This window comes from Pinus tabuliformis, chromosome 1_1 (assembly GCF_031772625.1).
Source record: "Pinus tabuliformis cultivar Carrire ecotype Pingquan chromosome 1_1, CPIR1, whole genome shotgun sequence".
In the NCBI taxonomy this organism is placed as follows: Eukaryota; Viridiplantae; Streptophyta; class Pinopsida; order Pinales; family Pinaceae; genus Pinus; species Pinus tabuliformis.
The window spans coordinates 499,291,859-499,299,860 of NC_142297.1; positions in this window are offsets into that span (position 1 = coordinate 499,291,859).

Here is an 8,002-nt window from a genome sequence, read left to right on the forward strand (position 1 = left end):
CTAGCAAGGGCAGAAAAGGAAGTGGAGAAAGATGATGACTGTGCCATGAGTGCTCACACGCCACTTGAGAGGAAGTGGGGAGACATCGAGCTGTAGTCAAATGGACTACAGGCAATGAGGGGCAAGATCCTCGAGGTACCCAGCGTCTTGGATTATACCTTTCTACGAGAGACCCAAAGAGGAGTAGCAGTACTAGCGGATGTCAGTAGAGACGGATGTGGATGGAGTGATAGAGGGAGCTACAATGCAGGAGTCCCAGGACAGTGTGAGGCAGCAGTGTGAGGTGCATGGAGTTGTTGCAGTAGCGTAGAGGTCAGAGAGGGAGCACTTGTTAGCGACAAAAGGAGTTTCAGCATAGTGGGTGTCTCTAGCCTGACAGAGATGTCAAAGTTCGGAGATCAGTTACTTACTTCTCAGAAACTGAGTTGCAATGCAGTAGTTAGCAGTGGCAGTGTTATGGGCAGCACGATGCAGCATGATGAGAGGGGTTGTCGTATGGATGCAGCAGTGGCAGGGCCATGGGTAGTAGTACAGAGGATGTTGGGCAGCAGGCCTAGCATTAGCCCCTAGACCAATGCCGTATGATCAAGGTGATGTTCAATGAAGAGTATTACTACAGCACAGTCCTCGCTAAGAGGGAGTGTTGATTTAGGGTAGCATCAGATGTGCTCTACCCACGAAAATTGGTGGAGAGGCTAAAGCACATGAGATCTCCAATACCCAAAAATGGTTTGGGCAAATTCTAAACAGTTTGCGAGATATTAAAATAATTAATATTTTTAATTGAGTCCTTAAGTCTAAACTTAGGGAAAATAACATATTAATGTGAATTAATATAAAACTGTGTTAGAATGGTCCAAAAGTCATGGATCAAGCCAAAGTTAATCTTAGCCGTTGATTAGGGACTTAGTCTCGGCCGTTGAATTGTCAACGGGAAAGTATAAGAGGAGGCTTGAGGGTCACTTGGAGAACACACTGAGTTGATCAAAAATTCGATTTTCTAGGGCAGGGCTTGCCGAGGAAATCGAAGGAGTGATCAAAGTTGCAACTGAGGGGCAGTAAATACAGAAGCAAAGAGGCAAAGAGGGTACCAGGAACATCAGCGCAGAAGCTGAGAGTGAGGGACGCAGAGCCAGCTAGAGGCCACATAGAGCCAGTTAGGGCCCACACAAAGGCAGTCAGGAGCTGCGCAGTGCTAGAGAAAGCCTGTGACACAAAGGCTCTAGAGGTAGATGTAGTGCCTCCATAGGTTGACGCAGGGTGAGTTGGGGTGACGCTTGGCTGACCCTGGGCCAAAGAGGCTGACGCAGTCCTTAGAGGCAGACACTGGAGATTTCGTGGGGAAGATTGGAGCTGATAGTTGTGGGATTGTTCATATGGGTTTTTAGCCGGAATATCTGTCTCCGACTAAGAGGTACCACTGCCAAGATCATTCTCTGTTGGGTGAGCCGGTTTGGCACCTAGATTGTATTCTAAAATTGATTAATAATAAAACCCTCAGATAGCTGCACCGGTTTTCCTGCATTGGGTTTTTCCGGGGACATTGGTCCAAAAATAACGGTGTCACTTGTGTGCTTGTTTTTCCTTCAGTTGATGATCTGTAATGTGTTGAGCATGTACTTGTATTTATTTTCAGTATTTACATGGTAAATAACTTGTTAATTAAACAGAACAAGTAGACAGAAATAAATCAGAAAGTACATAAAGGATTTCTAACAGTTAGACTTAGAAATTCTAACAGATCCATGTGAGTTTCTAGAACATTCACACCTTGACTTAATTAATGCTGATTAATTAGTCATATTCCCTAAGTTTAGACTTAGGAAATATTTTAAAACTGACTAATAATCTAATTAAGTCATTTCTAAGCGGAATTTCCAGAAACAATTTATGGGTTTTGGAGGTCTTATGCATTCTAGCCTCTACACAAAATTTCAAGGCTAGAACACATCTGATGCTACAAAAACTAACATGTTGTGTGATTGCCAACCTATGCATGGTGCAATATCCAGACCTGTGTAAGAATGAACATTGTTGAGTTAACATCGTGGCTGGTTTACATATCAATGCTACAATGAACAGAGCTACCTAATTGCAAAGGATGGTTGAGTGGTTTATTGACCTATGTATTATATATATATATATAGTCAGAGTTGCTGATATGTCCTTACCAGAGATAGTTTGTAGTTCTAGCCACGGTTTGTTTCTGTATTTGTTGGGTTGAGTATATCTTGTTGTCTGAAGTATGATTCAGAGATAGTCTAGAACATGGTGTATTGGTAACCATTTGTATGTACTGTTGAACTTGAGGTTGTGATTTGAGTTTCCACAGTGGAGTACGATTTGGAGGCTAAGTGTATGAGCAAAGGTTTGATGCAAAAACAAAGCATGTGTAATTTGAACCTATGTAATGAATATTTTGGAGTCATATAACAGATTGTTGTGTATGCTTGTGTGAGGTAGATGGAAGAGTGCGATTGAGCCTAAGCTGCAAGGGAGAAGTGCATACATGTAGCAGAGTAGCTAATCAGATGATATGGTTGTCGTAGCTGACATTTGTTTTGTAGGGACAGATTATGAGAGTTTAGCATGACAAAACATCTGTGGTAGAGTTTGTTTATGTAGGGCTATTGCACCCCCTGTATTGAATTTTGTATTGAATGCTAGTAGCTGGTTTTTTTGTATATTTGTTTGTATGCTGCTGTAGCAGCTTTTGTAGGCCCCATAACATACTAATCTGATATATGTATGGCTGAGTTAGAGCGTTGATGAAATGTATTAGGGTTGATGTTCAGATTGAGTCAACTGGCTATGTAATCAGAGTTTGTTGCTGTGTTTTGTATACTATTGGTGAAATTGACCATCATAGGGTATGTGAGATGTTTATGAGTCAGTCTGATTTTGTATAGCATTGTGTTATAAGCCTTGTATATGTTGCTAACGGTAATATGAATATTGAAAAGATTGTAGAAGACCTTAGAAATACCCTCAATAACTTTGAAAGAATATGCAATCAGCAACAGTTCACGATGGAATCACTAATCGGTTCTATGGGATGCAATGCTTTTTTGGACCAAAAACAAAACAGGACAACAGACTCTTCTCAAAAGGAGTCCATGTTATCCTACAGCTGGAGCAACTGAGGGATGTACAGAAAGAAAAGGAGATAGGGAATCGACTTTTTGCACTTGGGTCAGATTTGAAGAACATGAAGGTGACCAAGAAATCCCTCCTCAATATGGAGAAATTAGACTCACATCTTACCAAGGCGAGCGAATCAGTTTTGAGGATTCTAAATTGAACTCTAAAACCAATAATGCTTGCCTTGATACAACAAGAATTCTTCGAGAACCCTTGTGAGGTGGCCAAACTTATTGTTGCCTCTTGTCCTAGTGAGGTCATTCAGATAACTTCACCCATGCCTCCTTACAATGATGACATTGTGGGGGAAGTTTTTTAGCTAATAGAAGTGTTACCCACGAAAAGTGGTTGACCCCATAGGAGATTTTTTCTCCTATATATATCTTCAGCCAACAGCCAGCATCCCCTGACAATCACCAATGTAACTGATATATTGTGCCATTTTATCTCTGCTCCCTGCATCAATCATATGTCCTCCCGCCCATCTATCGATAGCATATGTTATAAGGTGGAAAATCCAACCCAAAAGGTATGTTTTTGATTGTTTAATCAGGTTCTTATGCTTGTTTTTCTTGGGCGTTTTGGGAATAGATTATTACGTGACTTGGAAGAAGCAAAGGTTTTGAACGTGGTTTTGTTCCCTTGCCTTAAATGGGGGGTTTAATCCTCAATATTAGTCTTGTGGGATCTCCCCTATTGACCTATCATTTTAGGAAGAGCACTACTTGGGAAACCGCGATTTTGGTAGTGTGGTCCTGTTGTCGCGCAGAGTGTCTACGCAGCACGACAACGCTCAGACCGGGGGCTGTCACCCTGATCCCTGATCTCTCTGTTTAAGCCGTCTCCCTAGGCTAAGGGGGGTAGACCCTTATGAGATAAAGGAAGACTAACTGGGAACCAGCTGGGTTGGGAGACACAGCGAGGCAAACAAGCACTTAATCAATATTAAGATCTTGATTAAATCTTTAAATGTTTAAGACCAGTGCCTTTGCTAGATGAAGTGAAAACTGAGTGATTGGTTTGCTACTTTTGCTTAAGGAATAGAAATATGATCAAACCTTTCAACAATTGCTTGAAAATACTTATTGAAATATCTAGCATGTAGTAAATAACCCAAGCAATGATTAACTTCACCAGATACGAGATGTTCAATAGATGCACAAAGCTTTAGCAATTAAACTTCAAAAGATTAGATGCTTTAAATAACCATAAAATTTAAATGCTAAACAGCTCCAAGGAATGATTTATCACTTTCAGATAGCTAATTTTTAGATGTAAGAATTAAGTGCATCTAACTATATAAAAATGACAAATATTGATCCCACAAAAATGTTAGTCTTAGCGAAAAAAGATGCATCAAAATTGTGACAAATCCCTAAGCCAAGACTAAATGTGACAAAATACTTCAAATTTTTTTTTTTTGAGTTCTAAAATAAAACAAGACTTAAAAAAAAAATTTATGCCTTATATATATATATATATAATTTTTTTATGATTATAAAATTCTAAATTTGAAACTAAGATAAAACTAAATTAAATCTAATATATCTAGTGCTAAGACTAAAGCGTAACTTTAAAAAAAAAATCAAACAAAACAAATAAACTAAATCTAACTCTAAACCTAAAACCCAATCGTATCAGATATATGAAATGCTTTGAGTTTGATTTATGCAGACCTGGGCGTTCAATAGCAGAAGGAGGAGATCGCGTGGAGAGTCGACGTGAGCAGCCTAGGAGACATCGAGGGTTTTAAATATTGTTTGCAGGTGCAGGGGATTGCGTGAGAGATGCTTTGGACAACGGTGAGGGAGCCACAAGGATGATGAGTTCGCGGGGAGGAATGAGGAGAGGTTCGACACAGACGCAGACAAGCAGAGGAGATGGGTTTCAAAGGTTGCGTGGATGGGAGAAGAAGACGTGGGGCAGGAATGGAGGTAGGAAACACGCAGACAGGTAGCATGAGGGGCTTTGAGAGGATGCAGCGTGGAGGTGACTGCTGTTTGGCGTGGAGAAGGCAATTGAAGGCTGCACGACGGAGCAACTATGATGGATATGGCAGCGAAGGGAAAAGCAAGACTTTGCGTGAAGGGATGGGGAGCTCAATGCGGATGGAGGAATGAGATAAGCAGCGTTGGGAGGAATGATTTGCTGCGGTGAGGATGGCTGGGCAGGAGTAGCGAGGACAACGCGAGGGGTTTCTTTGTTTTGCAGGTTTGGCGATAGTAGCGTGAACGCTGCAGGGTCTATGAAAATTGGAGCAAACAGCAGGGCTAGGGCCCTAAACAAAATTTCGAAATGCACAGCGAAATCCCACCAGGCAACCAACAACTAAAGAAAATACTTTCCAAAGACCCTAATAAAATTATTTGGGCCACTTAACTTCAGCTTTGTTGATGAAACCCTCTCAAAGACTTCCAGATCTAAAAGCATCAGAAGTTGAAACCCTTGGACAACAAAACAGTGCTCCTGTAAAAACTGGTTGTGAGGCCAGATCTTACCCCCTAGGGCCTAGATCTGGCTTCCAACAAGAATCTCCTCCTCAAATCAACAACCTGCAAAAACAGAAAACCCAGAGGCAAAATATGCAAAAAAAAAAAAAAACCCAAAATTTAACTAAACAATTACAGTATTCACAAACTAATGACTCTAAGCAGTCAGATTTGTCAATAATCCACAAAAATATTTTCAGAATTTTAAATTTACTATGAGATGCTTCAGAAAACCCTTCATGCAATTACAAGAAAAATTCAAATGATAATCCCAGGATCAAAACTAGCTAGGCTCTTTAGAAAGTACTTCTCGGGAGTTGGCTAGTTCAGCCAAGAACTTCCCCAAACGCCTGTTGATCTTTGAAATCTAGATTTTCCTGCACAGCTTACTTCAACCATTAACAAAGAGGGAGAAAATGATACTAAAATCCAAATCTAATGGAGATACCTGCCATCATGTTCAGAGATTTAACTACCATTCAAACCCTAGCGATTAAACAAGATACCTATGTTTAAAATCACTCTTGATAAAGCTATTATCAATGGCTGAAATTAAAATCATGCACAGAAATGAAACATCTTACTGCAATTCCAGAAGAGTAACACCAGCAAGATTTCAACCCCAAAGTCTTTCTTTATTGCACAAGAAAAAAGATTACAAGAGAGCTTTCTTTAGCACAAGACTCACAGATCGAATCACCTCAAATGACCCCTGACACCCTATTTAAAGGAAAATTTCCCAACGGCTAGTTCGAGTGATCCATGTCAAAGTGATCTCGACCGTCGATGAGGATCAAAATTTCTTTTAATCTCATCCGTTGAATTTTTAAATATATTAAAAAATTAAAATTTTGCATTTATTTATTCAAAACTTTGACTTATTATTTTATTTTATTATTATTATTATTATTATTTTTAATTTTTTTTGGACTCTCGAACTTAGCCTTTGGGAATTTTACCTAGGACTTAGGACCTATGAGGGGATTAATTATTTTCTAACCCTCAAGACACGTTACATCATGACTTTTATAATTTTACATCTCAAGGGGGAAAACCCATTTGACATAGACCCTCATAGACTACCCAATTCTGCGACACAAACATAATCTAGTAGATCAAGCAATTTGTAATAACCTAACCAAATAGTTAGGTGGGGGATGGTGGGTGCGGGGAAAGGCTGTTGGGAAAGGCTGTTGGGAAAGGCTGTTGGGGATAGAAGGATATTCTCTGTGAATGGAAGGAAGGCGAAGCCGATACCTCCATTCATAAAGTGACCCATTCTATAGGACAGACTCGCTACGCTCTGCAACTATGGGTAGAAGGCGGATGGTGGGTGTCGGGAAAGCTAGCGTGCGTTCTCGAAGGTGTGATAGTAGTTGTTGGGCATGAAAGGAAGAAGATCCGAGAAGATCCGAGAAGATCAGGAGGAAGATATAGTCAGTTATGAGCCCGTAGTCAGAGGTATTATGAGCCAGTAGTATGAACCGGTATTATGAGCGAGTATCCTGAGCCTGTATCCTGTATTAGGAGCCCGTAGTAAGAGCCTGTATTATGAGGTATTATGAGCCGGTATTTATGAGGTAAGGTCCTCTCCCTCTCCTTAACAGTCGAGCCGATGGCGGCCTTGCCTATTTCCAAATTACTTTTACATAGACTTGAAGCATACTAGGATTCCCCTAAGATTCTAATGACAAAATCCATTCCGGCTTTGGGGTTAGGATGAAGGAAAACTCTGCCGACCATGGGTCTGTGAGACAAAAAACCTTCCAGAACGTAGATCATCACTAGAAGATTAGGTTTACCTAGGCAAATACATACATGACACAAATCTGCTAAGATTATTTACAATTTACACACGCAGACTGGGTTTACAACATAACACGATCGGGCTGATGATGATAGTCGACTGGCACGGACACGTCGATCAAGCACTATCCCTTTTGCGAAAAAAAAGGGGTGTACTGCTATGGGTAGTTGACATGTAGTGGTCAACAAGTCCCATTTTCCCATTCCATATTTTTTCACTCCTCTCCGCGCATTACAAGCCCTATTTCATCATTTTCCTTCTCTGGGTCCACATGACCACTAGGTCCACAAGGCACTGGCACTTCCCCTTCCTTTGTCCACAAATCTGAGTCGGGCCTGGAAAGGTTGCCCCAAAGGTTATAATAGTTAAATTAAAGTTAAAAGCATATCATGGCCACGAGCAAGAAATAAAAGAAAAAAAATATTAGAAAATGCAAAAGATGGTTTGGACATTTAAGATAGCACGTGGGTAAAAGCCAAACATGAACTCTACCTCTTATCATGGCCATCACACTGGTTCTTAGGGCCCCATGAGTGCCCCCCACATCATTAAGGAACCCATGTAC